This window comes from Oncorhynchus nerka, linkage group LG25, assembly GCF_034236695.1.
Source record: "Oncorhynchus nerka isolate Pitt River linkage group LG25, Oner_Uvic_2.0, whole genome shotgun sequence".
Taxonomy (NCBI): domain Eukaryota; kingdom Metazoa; phylum Chordata; class Actinopteri; order Salmoniformes; family Salmonidae; genus Oncorhynchus; species Oncorhynchus nerka.
Window position 1 is genome coordinate 45590649 of NC_088420.1, and position 16543 is coordinate 45607191.

The following is a 16543-nucleotide window of genomic DNA, read 5'->3' on the forward strand; positions in this document are numbered from 1 at the left end:
ACACCTCTGCTACTGTAACGTACTTCCTATCCCTCTGCTACTGTAATGTCCTTCCTACCCCTCTGCTGCTGTAACATACTTCATACCCCTCTGCTACTGTAACGTACTTCCTACCCCTCTTCTACTGCAACGTACTACCTACCCCTCTTCTACAGTAATGTCCTTCCCACCCCTCTGCTACTGTAACGTACTTCATACCGCTCTGTTACTGTAATGTACTTCCTACCCCTCTGCTACTGTAACGTACTTCCTATATCTCTGCTACTGTAACGTACTTTCTACCCATCTTCTACAGTAATGTCCTTCCCACCCCTCTGCTAATGTAATGTACTTCCTACACCTCTGCTACTGTAACGTACTTCCTATCCCTCTGCTACTGTAATGTCCTTCCTACCCCTCTGCTGCTGTAACGTACTTCCTACCCCTCTTCTACTGCAACGTACTTCCTACCCCTCTTCTACAGTAATGTCCTTCCCATCCCTCTGCTACTGTAATGTCCTTCCTACCCCTCTGCTGCTGTAACATACTTCATACCCCTCTGCTACTGTAACGTACTTCATACCCCTCTGCTACTGTAACGCACCTCATACCCCTCTGCTACTGTAACGCACGTCATACCCCTCTGCTACTATAACGTACTTTCTAACCCTCTGCTACTGTAATGTACTTCCTATCCCTCTGCTACTGTAATGTCCTTCCTACCCCTCTGCTACTGAAATGTACTTCCTACCCCTCTGCTACTGTAACGTCCTTCCTACCCCTCTGCTACTGTAACGCACTTCCTACCCCTCTGCTACTGTAATGTACTTCCTACCGCTCTGCTACTGTAATGTATTTCCTACCCCTCTGCTACTGTAACATCCTCCGTACCCATCTGCTACTGAAATGTACTTCCTACCCCTCTGCTACTGTAACGTACTTCCTACCCCTCTGCTACTGTAACATCCTCCCCCACCCATCTGCTACTGTAATATACTTCATACCCCTCTGCTACTGTAACCTCCTTCCTATCCCTCTGCTACTGTAATGTACTTCCTACCCCTCTGCTACTGTAACGTACCTCCTACCCCTCTGCTACTGTAACGTACTTCATACCCCTCTGCTACTGTAACGTACTTCCTACCCCTCTGCTACTGTAACGTACTTCATACCCCTCTGCTACTGTAACGTACTTCCTACCCCTCTGCTACTGTAACATCCTCCGTACCCATCTGCTACTGTAATGTACTTCATACCCCTCTGCTACTGTAACCTCCTTCCTATCCCTCTGCTACTGTAATGTACCTCCTACCCCTCTGCTACTGTAACATACTTCATACCCCTCTGCTACTGTAACGTACTTCCTACCCCTCTGCTACTGTAACGCACTTCCCACCCCTCTGCTACTGTAACGTACTTCATACCCCTCTGCTACTGTAACGTACTTCATACCCCTCTGCTACTGTAACTTCCTTCCTATCCCTCTGCTACTGTAATCTACTTCCTACCCCTCTGCTACTGTAACGTACTTCATACCCCTCTTCTACTGTAATGTCCTTCCTACCCCTCTGCTACTGTAACCTCCCTCCTACCCCTCTGCTACTGTAACGTACTTCCTACCCCTCTGCTACTGTAACGCACTTCCCACCCCTCTGCTACTGTAACGTACTTCATACCCCTCTGCTACTGTAACGCACTTCCTATCCCTCTGCTACTGTAATGTACCTCCTACCCCCTGCTACTGTAACGTACTTCATACCCCTCTGCTACTGTAATGTCCTTCCTACCCCTCTGCTACTGTAATGTACTTCATACCCCTCTGCTACTGTAACGTCCTCCCTACCCCTCTGCTACTGTAATGTACTTCCCACCCCTCTGCTACTGTAACGTACTTCTTACCCCTCCTCTACTTTAACGTCCTCCCTACACCTCTGCTACTGTAATATCCTCCGTACCCCTCTGCTACTGTAATGTACTTCCTACCCCTCTGCCCCCCTCTCTCCTCATCTGCTTTCCTGTCTTCTGGATCCATCCCCCTCTCTCTGGAGGAGTGATGATGCTGTCTGTCTGCTCAGCTCAGATTCCCCTCAACCCGACATTTCGACATGTGGAAAAAGAATGTTCCTGTCCGTCTGTCTCTTCACATCACAGACGTCCTGACTCCACTCCCTCTTTCTCTTACCCGAGACTGTGATTCTTTTATTTTCAAATCTGACTGTCCATCATGAACATCTTCTCTTTTATGTTCCCCACCTGTCTCAGACAGGAAGAAGAGAGAAACCCAACGGCTAACAATATCCAAACTGACAGCATTGGCTGACACTGTAGACTGACATCAGAAGTGATGCCTGTTTTATACAGTATGTTCTTATTAAAACAACACACAATGCAACAATTTCAAAGGTTTTACTGAGTTACAGTTCATAGAAGGAAATCAGTCAATTGAAATAAATTCATTAGGCCCTAATCTATGGATTTCACGTGGGCGGGTGGACCTGGGCAGGAGCGCAGCAATGGGTGGGACTGGGAGGGCATAGGCCCACCCTCTTGGGAGCTAGGTTCACCCACTGGGGAGCCAAGCCCAGTCAATCATAATGAGTTTTTCCCCACAAAAGGGCTTTATTACGGACAGAAATACTCCTCAGCACCATCCCTCCCTTCTTCAGACGAGCCCACAGGGGAAGAAGCCAGATGTGAAGGTCCTAGGTTGGCGTGGTTACACGTGGTCTGCGGTTGTAAGGCCGGTTGGATGTACTGCCAAATTCTCTAAAACGAGGAGGCGGCTTATTGTAGAGAAATAAACATTAAATTATCTGGCAACAGCTCTGGTGGACATTCCTGCAGTCAGCATGCCAATTGTACACTCTCTCAAAACTTGAGGCATCTGTGGCATTGTGTTGAGTGACATAACTGGTCATTTTAGAGTAGCCTTTTATTGTCCTCAGCACAAGGTGCACCTGTGTAATGATCATGCTGTTTAATCAGCTTCTTGATATGCCACACCTGTCAGGTATATATTTTGGCAAAGGAGAAATGCTCAATAACAGGGATGTAAACAAATCTGTGCATGAAATTTGAGACATAAGCTTTGTGTGTTTGGAAAATTTCTGGGATCTTTAATGTCAGCTCATGGAAAATGTGACCAAAACAACATTGATTAAACCAGCAAAAACTGATTTAATCAATGTTGTTTCCATGTAATTTCAACAAAATAATTAAATGGGAGGATGTTGAATCATTGTGGAAAACTGATCTGATTTGCAAAAAGTCATCAACGTACGGGAATTTTGTGGTGGCATTTTTTGTTGATTTCAAGTTGAATTCATGTTAGTTGACAACTCAACCAAATGTAAATCAAAACTAAACGAACTGACGTCTGTGCCCAGTGGGATCCTAGTCCTTTAATCAGTCTTCTCCCAAATGATCTGAGCAATAGCGCCCCTTAAATTAAATCCTTCACCATGACTCTCCATATAAATGTAATTCTGTCAACATAAGAGATATAAATAGATAGGGGTGTAACAATTCATAATCTACCTGAATATTTAAAGGGCCCTTTGGGCGACGAGGGAGAGAAAAGACTTGATCGATCGTCTTGAGTTCCACCTCTACAATCAGAAACATGAGCATTAGAACGGGGGGTACCATCTATTCTACCACATACACCATGTAGGATCATAACTTGATAAGACTCATGTTAAGGAGGTTTAACATTACAGTAGTAGCGCGATGGCCTGGGCAGCGGTCTGTTTCTGTTCTCTTGCCAACTCCTTGTGGAATTGTCATGCCAAACATGTGAGCAGAAATATCCTGGTACACAGTCTAAAGGCTAGTAGCACTGCACTACAGCCTAATTCTAAAATCTACTCTCCTATCACAAATGCATCTAATAATATGCCTGGGCATTGGCAGAGTGTTAGCTGTTGTTGTGTATGGAGGAACTATTTTCTGCAGGGGAGAAATGTTAAGACCTTTTCACTGTCGCACTCAGCACAGTGTGTGAATGGTAATGTTCTTTACGAAGACATGAGCAGAAGTCTCTGAACTACGCAAGCACATTAAGAACAGTAAAGGGAAGAAAGGTGACAGGGAAGAACAATTTGATCAAGTACGGGAAGAGGATCGGACGGGATAGGATAAGTTTGGATAGGTTAACAAATTCTGAATCCTCATCAGTTTTCCACCGCTTCCCAAGCTTTTCTATTTTCAGGGTAAAACTTTATTAATCTGGTGCTGGAAATGTTCCTCTGAAGGTTTACAATGAGCAATGATGAGAGCTCAATGGCAATGCCTAAAAGGTAGGTGTGACTGGGAAAACTCAAAAAATGAGAGTGAGACAGTCATCTCATGTTCCCGCTACCAGTTACAAGAAAATACCCCACGTCATATAGCGCTGATTTATGGAAATCAGATTATTCATTGTAAGAAATGCATTATGAAACAAAATGAGTAAAGGTAGCTTTAATTATGTATGTATTAGGCAATCTGTTTAACTTCAGAGACTGCTAAAGCTACGGGACATTACTGACTGGTTGGTTTTGGGCATTAATCTCCCACACAACAACACTAGGCTGGCAAGCAAACACAAGATACTGAACTTGTCATTGCAATGACCTGATGTTCAGCTACACCTGAAAAGGGTACCTACTTCAAATCATGCATTGCACAATGACTGTATAGCTACAAAACGCATGTAATGGAATTATGTTCTTGCCATTTTGTTGTTTTTCATCCCCAATCTAATAAGCAATGTTGAACAGTGATACCAGTCCAGTACAGTTTGGGAACACTAGCCCAGTCCTACCATATGACTAGACCCACCTCTGGTGTTTGAGAGGAACATTGCGTTGACCACAATGTCACATATCTCCTGGGGGATACCTCTATGTGATTTGTGGAGTAGTAGGACTGATGAAGTGCTGTTGCCATCCTGCTTCTTTGCTAGATCAATTATACATGTAGGACTGGGCTTTATGAATGATGGAGACCTCCTCAAGTCATCCATACAGCTGCCCAAAGACACAGCCCTGGCCCCTGTAGCCCTCAGAGGCCAGAATAAAGCAATCACTCTTCTCTACAGGACGATGCATTACAGAGTACACACCCACACAATGATACACACGTATTGTACATGCCTGGACAAACAGACACATGTACTGTATCCAGTGTTGGGATTAGTTACTTGAAAAACAAATATATTACTTTTTACATTTATCAAAACGTGTTACTTTACCGCTTTTTGTGGAAAGTTCCGCATTATATTACTTTGTATTACTTTCATGAAACAAAATCTCTAAGTCTTACCATTTGTTTGACTGTCGGAGGGAGCAAGGCAGGCCAACCACACCCTACCAAAGATAGGCTGCTTACTTACTCAGGTTTGATCATGAGTTTCTCCTTTCATCTGTGGCACTGCTTTCCTGTGCTAGTCTACAAGTGCTACACTATCGTATGGGCTGCTTAATTAGCCATATATACTGTAAGCCAATCAAATCAAATGTTATTTGTCACATGCTCTGTAAAACAACAGGTGTAGACCAACAGTGAAAAGCTTAGTTATGGGCCCTTCCCAACAATGCAGAGAGAACATTTTAGAAATAATAGAAAAATAATAACACAAGGAATAAATACACCATGAGTAATGATAACTTGGCTATATACACAGTGTACCAGCACTGAGTCGATGTGCAAGGGTAGGAGGTAACTGAGGTAGATATGTACATGTTGGCAGAGATAAAGTGACTGGGTAACAGGGTGGTCAGATGGTGCCGACAAATACAGTCTCTGGAGATAACATCGATGAATACGCCGACTCAGTCACTAGATTTACACAAATAATGCATAGAGGATGTTATCCCAATGGTGTCTTTCATAACATACCCGAATCAGAAACAGTGGATTGATGGCAGCCTTGTCTGGAAACGGAAGGAAAGAGATGCCGCTCATAAACACGGGAAAGTGACCAGGGACAATTGTTTGGTTAAACAGTACAAATACGACCTACACAGATTGATCAAGATGGCGAAACACAAGTATAGGGACAAAGTGGAGGAGAAATTCTGCCCGTCGGACACGAGGAATATGTGGCAGGGGCTTCTAACGATCACGGATGACGGACAGAAAGCCAGTGACGTCACGGACACCAGCGCTGCCCTGTCGAACAAGCTAAATACCTTTTTCTCCCGCTTCGAGCATCACAACTCTGAGCTGCAGAGGAGAGCCCCTGAGGAAAACGAGGGCTACGTGCTGACGGTCTCCACGGAGGAGTCAATCAAACTCGTTCATTCTCACAATGCTGCCGGGCCCAGACGGCATACTTAGCCACACCCTCAGAGCATGTGCACGTTTTTCGGGACATTTTCAATCTCTCTCTAGCTCAGGCCGTTATCCCCACCTGCTTCAAGGTGTCCACTATCCTCCCGTGCCCAAGAAAGGGAAAGTAACTGAACTGAATGACTACTGACCCATAGCTACCGACCCGTAGCTAGTCAAAGACCACATCACCTCCTCCGTCCCCGACACACTTGACCCTCTCCAATTCGCCTACCACCCTAACAGATCCACATACGTTGCAACCGCTATTGCACTGCACACTGCCCTCACCCACCTGGACAAAAGGAATGCATATGTGAGGATAATCTGTCCTTCAATACCACAGTGCCTTTTAAGCTCACCACAAAGTTCATGGCACTGGGACTGAACTCCTGCCTATGCAACTGGGTCCTGGACTTCCTGATGGGCCGCCCCCAGGTGGTGAAGGAAGGCAACATTACATCCACATTGATCCTCAACATGGGGGCCCCACAAGGGTGCATCCACAGTCCCCTCCTGTACTCCCTGTATACCCACGACTGCTTGGCCTCACACAGTTCCAACTCCATCATCAAGTTCGCTGACGACACGACAGTAGTAGGCCTGATTACCAACAACAACGAGACGGCCTACAGGGAAGAGGTAGGCACTCTGACAGCGTGGTGCAAGGTAAACAATCTCTCCTTCAGCATCAGCAAAACAAAGGAGCTGATTGTGGACTTCAGGAGGAAGCCTTTGTGGAGACAGTCAAAAACGTTAAGTTCCTCAGTGTACACATCTCCAGGGAGCTGAAATGGTCAAACCCAACGGACACCCTGGTGAACGACATCGATTCTTCAACCTCAGAATGTTGAAGAAATTTGGCCTGTCCCCGAGGGCCCTCACAGTGTTTACAGCAGCACCATTGAGTGCTGCATCACAGCCTGGTACAGCAACTCCACCACCGTTCACCGCAAGGTGCTACAGAAGGTGGTACGCTCAGCTTAACACACCATTGGGTGCCCACTGCCTGCCCTCCAGGACACCTACATCACTAGGTGATGCAGGAGGGCCAAGAAGATCATCAGGGACCCCAGCCATCTGAGCCACAGACTGTCCTGCCCACTTCCATCACTCAGATGGGGGCAGTATACTGTAGGAGCATCATGGAAAAAAATGGCCAATAGCTTCTACGCCCAGACCACCTTGCTGCTCCCCCTATGGACATTTAAAATGTTTAACCCCCACCTCAATGGAGATTTACTCTGCCTCCACCCAATGTACATTAAATAATCAGCTACCTGCCCCCCCCCAATCCCCCAGCGTATGTGATGAGTCAAAAAGGGTCAATACACATAGTCCTGGTAGCTATTGGTTAACTATTTAACTAACTATTTAGCATTCCTATTGCTTGGGGGTAGAAGCTGTTTAGGGTCCTGTTGGTTCCAAACTTGGTGCATCAGTAGAAGTGGTGAAAAGTACTTAAGTAAAAATATTTTAAAGTACTACTTAAGTAGTAAGTTTTTTAGGGTATCTGTACTTTCATTTACAATGTATATTTTTACAACTTTTACTTCACTACATTCTTTTAAAAAATAATGTACTTTTTACTCCATACATTGTTATGACACCCAAAAGTACTCATTACATTTTGAATGCTTAGCAGGACTGGAAAATGGTCCAATTCCCACACTTATCAAGAGAACATCCCTGGTCATCCATACTGCCTCTGATCTGGCGGACTCACTAAGCACACATGCTTCATTTGTAAATTATGTCTGAGTGTTGGAGCGTGCCCCTGGATATCTGTAAATAAATTTAAAAAAATAAAAATGTGTGCGTCTGGTTTCTTAATATAAGGAATTTGACATAATTTATACTTTTAATTTTGATACTTAAGTATATTTAAAACCAAATACTTTGAGACGATTTCAATCTAAGAAAGTAGCAGATCCTGTATGACAGGGAGCTCGGCCCCAGTGATGTACTGGGACATACGCACTACCCTCTGTAGTGCCTTTACGGTCAGATGCTAAGCAGTTGCCCTACCAAGCAGTGATGCAGCCAGTCAAGTTGCTCTCAATGGTGCAGCTGTAGACATTTTTGAGGATCTGAGGGTCCTTCTTCATGACTGTGTTGGTGTGTGTAGACCTTAATCATTCCTTAGTGATGTAGACACCGAGGAACTTGAAACTCTCAACCCGCTCCACTACAGCACTTTCAATGTGGATTGGGCATGCTTGGCCCTCCCTTTCCTGCAGTCCATGATCAGCGTGGCAGATGTGTTGTTGTCTACCCTCACCACCTGGGGGCAGCCAGCCAGGAAGTCCAGGATACAGTTGCAGAGGGAGGTGTTCAGTCCCAGGGTGATGAGCTTAGTGATGAGCTTGAGGGCACAATGTTGTTGAACGCTGAGCTGTAGTCAATTAACAGCATTGCAATAGGGGCTGCAGAGTGGTGCAGCGGTCTAAGGCACTGCATCTCAGTGCTAAATGCATCACTACAGGCCCTGGTTCGATTCCAGGCTATATCACAACTGGCTGTGATTGGGCGGAACACAATTGGCCCAGTATCGTCCGGGTTAGGGTTTGGCCGGGGTAGGCCATCATTGTAAATAAGAATGTGTTCTTAACTGACTTGCCGAGTTAAATAAATAAATAAATACAAATGTGAGTGCTATGGGGCGATAGTCATTTAGACAGATTACCTTGGCGTTCTTGGGCACAGATTCCTGTCTTTTCATTCAAAATCTTTCTCTCGAGCCGCCATTTCTGGTTGTAGGCCGCAGGTACACACACCCATAGAGATGTATAGAGGGCACACTTGCCACTAGACGGGAAAGCCCTCTATGGGCTTTGCTATCACAGAAGCGATCTATGTATAGAGGTGCGACCTCTATACATTTTCATGGAGGCCGCTGACAACATTTCTCCAAACAGCCTCGAGAACTAAATGAGGAAACAAGCCGAGATCAGATCATGGAAACACACCCGATAGAGGCATAATTCTGAAAGTAACTAAGTAGTACTGTTACTTATACTGAACAAAAATATAAACGCAACATGTAAAGTGTTGGTCCCATGTTTCATGAGCTGAAATAAAAGATCCCAGAAATGTTCCATATGTACGAAAAGCTTATTTCTCTCAAAATGTGTGCACAATTTCTTTTACATCCCTGTTAGCAAGCATTTCTCCTTTGATTAAGATAATCCATCCACCTGACAGGTGTGGCATATCAAGAATCTGATCAAACAGCATGATCATTACACAGGTCCACCTTATGCTGGGGACAATAAAAGGCCACAGTTTTGTACAGTTTTGTCACACAACACAATGCCACAGACATCTCATGTTTTGAGGGAGTGTGCAATTGGCATGCTGACTGCAGGAATGTCCATCAGAGCTGTTACCAGATAATTGAATGCTCATTTCTCTACCATACGCCGCCTCCAACGTCCATCTGTATGAATGTCGCGTCATTGAGATACAGTGTGAATATGACCCCTATTTATCAAAGTCACTATTTCCAATCATTTTGCTGAAAATAACCAGGTAATTGTTCACAAAAACAAATATTACATCTCTTTTCCTTCTACTACTTTAGTTTAATTCTACTTTCTTTAGTTATATCCAATTGGGACTGATGTGACTTCTTTAAATGGGAGAAGAAGCACAGTCAGGGTGCAGCACACTCTGTTATCTCTGGATGGGCCCACAACTGGGTGCTTGCCAATAAGTAACATCTGATGGTATTGAGGGATTAAATCAAATTGTATTCATCACATGCAGGTTCAGCACTCCTCTGAAGGCTGAATCGCATCTTGAAACAGAGCGGCATGCATAGTCCTGCCTCCTGCAGAGAGGTTGAAAGAGAAAAATGGAGCGCAATGAATACTTGAGTGTTCTGGAGGCTGTGAAATTGAAAGGCCTCTCCCCATTTTTTTCAGAAGATTTCAATAGAAGAAAGAATCAGGGCGTGCTTTTTAATCTCAACTTTTAGATTGATTGGTTGAATGTATGTGTACAAATCAATGCGGCTCTGACATACCTTTTATGGTAATCCTCATGGCTACCTGACGCACAAAGAGGAGCACATGAGCCTTGTACAAAAAGAAAAAAATATATATATATAATCTCCAAAACAGAAGAACTTGACCTGATTTAAATGATAGTGGTTGACACTACGTGAAACAAGAGTGAAAATGAAGTGATGTTCGTCTTATCAAAGAAACAAGAAAATTATGATTTCCATGCTTTTTATTTGACAACTCTATCAAGAACATACTATATGCTTTGTTTCATAATCCATCTAGGCCTTTATGTTTATGCCCATGATTCAAGGACATTTACAGTATACCCAGCAAACAGAGGAAATCCTAAGGACATTCGGCAACAATCCCATTAGGTACCTTAAGGGTTTCAGCTATGTGACTCACTGACTTTCTGAAAACGTTCTAGGGACATTTGTCTAGTTCCCTGTAAGTTCCCAGGACATCACTGAGGACCATGTCAGGACTTTCCTTTTACTAGTCCTTAGGACGTTGTGTGATGGTCCTGAGGGAATGTTCTCTGGGGGTCCTTTGTCTAGTTCCCTGTGAATTACCAGGACGTCACTGAGGACCATGTCAGGACCATTTTAGGACGTTCTCAGGACTTTCATTTTACTAGTCCTTGGGACTTTGTGTGATGGTCCCAAGGGAACGTTCTCTGGGAGACCTTTTTCTAGTCCCTGGTTTGTCCCAAGGACGTTTTTTGGACGTTATTGGGATGTTGTGTCATGGTCCCCTGGAAGTTTTGTCTAATTTGTCCCAGGGACATCCTGAGGAAGTTTTTAGCAAGTTCTTGGGACGTTGTGTCATGGTCCCCTGAACGTTCTTAGATGTTGTGTCATGGTCCACTGAACATCCTTAGGATGTTGTGTCATGGTCCCCTGGAGGTTTTTGTCATGTGATGGTTCCAGGTGTCCCATAACATTATAAGTAAAGGTATGAAATGGTCTGGGTAGTTTTAGTACACTGTTCAGCTAAAATAGTGTAATCAATGACAGTATGATTACAATTGACATGATCACTTAATACTGACTTTTCAATATAAACTCACAACCTCTGGATTTGGGGTATGCTAATATTTCTGCTGCGCCACAAAGCTTGTAGAATCCCTTACACATTCATGACGTATAATACATCTCTGCACATAGTGAAATCGTGCCATCTGGTATGTTATTTATCCGTTAATGTGACTATTCTCATATTGATTTAATTTACTTAAAGTATTTCAACTATTTGAGTTAGGGTTTTCAGTATAGTTGTCTAATGTGGGTGGGGCATATTATTATGTTTTAATGTTACTCATGAATCCCTAAGATAAATATGATAGTTTTTCATGTTTTTAACAAAGCTGAGATTTACTTTGAAGTGCAAAGTGTAGGAATAGGCCTACTACAGGTGAAATGAGTCGTTGCTACAGACATGGTGGCGTAGCAGGAAGATCAGGACGCTGTGAACCGAGAGGTTATGAGTTCAAATCCCAGGTGAGGACTGTAATCATGTACTGTATGCCTGTGTTTCAAATACTGTATGTAAGTTGAGAACACTGTTTTTGTGAGTCCCTAACATTGTCAAAAGACAAAGCGCTGAGAATTGATTTGTGGTCCACCCATCAGGGCCTTGATGGGCTTGGCAACAATTACAAGGGGTGATGTGTATGAAACTAGGGTGCGTGTTCCCTGGGTAAAAACATTTTGGGGGAAAATGTTTCTTTGTGACCATCAGGTGACGTCCCCGGGACAACCTGGGAACTAGACAAAAACCTACAGGGGACCATGACACCACATCCCATGAATGTCCTAAAAATGTCATGGGGATGTCCTAAAAACTTCCTCGGGGACATCCTTGGGACAAACCGGGAACTAGGCAAAACCTCCAGGGAACCATGACACAATGTCCCAAGAACATCCTCAAAACGTCCTCGGGGACATCCCCAGGACAAACTAGGAACTAGACAAAACCTCCAGGGGACCATGACACAATGTGCCAAGAACGTCCTCGGGGACTACACAAAACCTCCAGGGGACCATGACACAACGTCCTGACCACATTAGGCAACCATTTCCTAACGTTCCGGGGACTTCCTAACAACTCATTTTTGTTTGCAGGGTCTGTACTACAATATGTAAATCATATTTATTGTTTTCCCATTTAATTACAAGGTAAGTTATCTACAAGGTTACGTATAGGCTAGGGGTATTTTATGTCCAGGCGTTCTACAGTCTCCCCCACCAAGACATATGGCACAGATAACTCCCTTTTACAGTGGAGGAAAAGCACCCAGATGCTGCAGTATTTATGGGTTAATCGATATGCAGTCAAGATGACACCATGTTCCTGTAACTTTCTGTCACCATGATGGCTCACTAATTTTGGAGAGGATGCTTTCCCCACCTCCGACAGTCCCTGAGATGGTTTAATTTGGCAGTAAAAATGCCAATCAGCCGGTCACTGTCGGTTACTTGTTGTTCCTCGGGAGGTCATGATGAGGGTAAATCCATGGGAGGAAATATATTCACATACTGCAGCTAGAGACACTTCTAACCCCTGACATCCCATTTGGGTTGTAATTTCATGTTGTTAAAGTGACTATCCTGAGACTGCAGTCCCTGTGCTGTTAGAAGGGGGCATGGCCAGATCAGGGGGATTTATGCTTTAATGTGTGTGTGTGTGTGTGTGTGTGTGTGTGTGTGTGTGTGTGTGTGTGTGTGTGTGTGTGTGTGTGTGTGTGTGTGTGTGTGTGTGTGTGTGTGTGTGTGTGTGTGTAGCTTTTGCTGACAGAGGTCAGTACCGGTCAAAAGCACAAGGGGATCCCAAGGACCTTACCCCCCTTGAAGGATTGTCCCAAGCCAAAGGGATGGGGGAAATGAACATGGCCATGTAATCATTACCCTGGTTCCAACACTAAAAACTATGTTTTGATGATGTTCTATAACTGATAGTTGAATAGAAAAAGCAGCACTATAGGTCTACGATACCTACCCTCTAGTCTAATCACACTTGAATTACTTCACATTACAATAGGCTACCATGTACAAAAACATTTTACAAGTTGGAATCTCATTTTGGAAATTGTTGACAAGCCATTGTGAATTAAGTTTTCAAATGCACTATGATTGTTAATATCATTATTATTATAAAAAGAGGAGCAGGCAATATTTCCACATTTTACATCTCCACCTATGATGACCTTTTGCATATCAAGCAAGTTTGAACTGAAAATGTGGTTTAATTGTAGTTGTTTTTTTAAAGTTAAAATAGAATTACCATAGAACAGGTATTCCCAAATGGGGGTATGCCAAATAAAAATGTGATTCACATTTTAAAAAATAAAATTTTTTTATTCTAAAAAATAAATTCTTGACATTTTCAAACAGTTCATTTAGTAAGAACCACGTCCATAGAGACACATACCATACCACATACTGGTAGTACAGCACCTGTCGACGACACAAGTTGTTCTGCTTCCACGAGCACATCCAATGCTAGCATCAGTAATTCTACATTTGTTGTTAGCCCAGCTAGCATAGACACTGACAGTTGTGAATCTGATGTAGCAGAAGAGCTACTGCCCCCTTACCCGGGAAAGCACCGAACAACTGACAGGGAAGTTGGACCATCGACGAGGCGCAAATATGATGAGAACTACATTGATTTGGGGTTCACTTATATTGGGAGTAGTGCCTTTCCTCAGCCACAGTGTGTTATATGTGCACAAGTGCTATCTCACAACTCAATGACACCTTCACTCTTGCACAGACATTTAGAAACGAAACCTGCCAATTTGAAAAATAAGCCATGCAAGTTTTTTGAGCGAGAATTAAGCAGACTTTCGAGTAGTAAGACATGTATAAAAGCAACAGATACCATTACTAAGAAGGGGCTAGAATCGTCTTATATGGTGAGCTACCGAGTGACTGGGACAGGCAAGTCACATATTATTGTGGAGGACTTAATTCTTCCTGCTGCCGCGGATATGGCCCTGACAATGCTGGAGCAAAGGCCAAAACAACTATACAGACAATGACTTCATCAAACAACACTGTTTCACGACGCATCAGTGACATGGCAAGAGATGTTTTGAAACAATTACTGCTTTGCATACAAGCCAGAGAAATCGATACGTCACAGCTGGATGAGTCAACAGACGTGGCGGGCCTGGCACAGCTCCTGGTATATGTCTGTTACGTTTATGGGGGTCAATTAAGGAAGACATCCTCTTCTGCAAACCACTGGAAACCATGACAACAGGAGAGGATATTTTTAAAGTACTGAACAGCTTTGTGACATCAAATGGACTTTGGTGGTCAAGATGTGTTGGTATTTGTACTGATGGCCCAAAAGCCATAACAGGGAGATATAGTGGAGTGGTAACGTGCATGCAAGCAGTTGCTCCCGCCGCCAACACTGCAGCATCCACCGAGAGGCTATTGCTGCCAAGGGAATGCCTGACAGCTTGAAAGACGTTTTGGACACTACAGTGAAAATGGATATTAAAGCAAGGACCCTGAATTCTCGTGTATTTTCTGCACTATGCAAGTATATGGAGAGTAAACATGTAATGCTTTTACAACATACAGAATTGCACTGGTTATCAAGGGGCAAAGTATTGACACAATTCTTTGAATTGAGAGACGAGCTTAAAGGTTTCTTTACTGACCATATTTTTCACTTGTCTGACTGCTTGCATGATGCTGAGTTTCTCACACGATTGGCCTATCTGGGGGATGTTGTTTCTCACACGATTGGCCTATCTGGGGGATGTTGTTTCTCACACGATTGGCCTATCTGGGGGATGTTGTTTCTCACACGATTGGCCTATCTGGGGGATGTTGTTTCTCACACGATTGGCCTATCTGGGGGATGTTGTTTCTCACACGATTGGCCTATCTGGGGGATGTTGTTTCTCACACGATTGGCCTATCTGGGGATGTTGTTTCTCACACGATTGGCCTGTCTGGGGATGTTGTTTCTCACACGATTGGCCTATCTGGGGGATGTTGTTTCTCACACGATTGGCCTATCTGGGAGATGTTGTTTCTCACACGATTGGCCTATCTGGGGGATGTTGTTTCTCACACGATTGGCCTATCTGGGGGATGTTGTTTCTCACACGATTGGCCTATCTGGGGGATGTTGTTTCTCACACGATTGGCCTATCTGGGGGATGTTGTTTCTCACACGATTGGCCTGTCTGGGGGATGTTGTTTCTCACACGATTGGCCTATCTGGGGGATGTTGTTTCTCACACGATTGGCCTATCTGGGGGATGTTGTTTCTCACACGATTGGCCTATCTGGGGGATGTTGTTTCTCACACGATTGGCCTATCTGGGGGATGTTGTTTCTCACACGATTGGCCTATCTGGGTGATGTTTTTTTCTCACATGAATTTTCTGTATCTAGGATTACAGGGACTCTCCGCAACTATATTCAATGTGCGGGACAAAATTGAGGCTATGATTAAGAAGTTGGAGCTCTTCACTGTCTGAATTAACAAGGACAACACACAGGTCTTTCCATCATTGTATGATTTTTTGTGTGCAAATGAACTCAAGCTTATGGACAATTGTCAAATGTGATATAGCGAAGCACCTGAGTGAGTTGGGTGCGCACTTACGCAGGTACTTTCCCAAAACGGATGACAAACAACTAGATTCGTTATCTCTTTCATGCCCTGCCTCCAGTCCACTTACCGATATCTGAATAAGAGAGCCTCATCGAAATTGCATCAAGCGGTTCTGTGAAAATTTAATTTAATCAGAAGCCACTGCTAGATTTCACACACACACACAGCCAGCTGGAGGTTGAATGTTTGAAGGGGTACGGGACTATAAAAAGTTTGAGAACCACTGCTTTAGAACATTATACCCTTTAATCACATAGCCCTAGACTGGACAAAATATATTTCCCTATCAAAACGTGAAAACTATTCTTTACTGGACAAAAATATAAATGCAACATGCAACAATTTCAAGGATTTTACTGAGTTACAGTCAGTCAATTGAAATAAATAATTAGGCCCTAATCTATGGATTTCACATGACTGGGCAGGGGCGCAGGTCCAACCTATCAGAATTAGTTTTCCCCCACAAAAGGGCTTTATTACAGAAATACTCCTCAGTTTCATCCGCTGTCCGGGTGGTCTTAAGACGATCCCTCAAGTGAAGAAGCCGGATGTGGAGATCCTGTGCTGGCGTGGTTACAGGTGGTCTGCGGTTGTGAGGC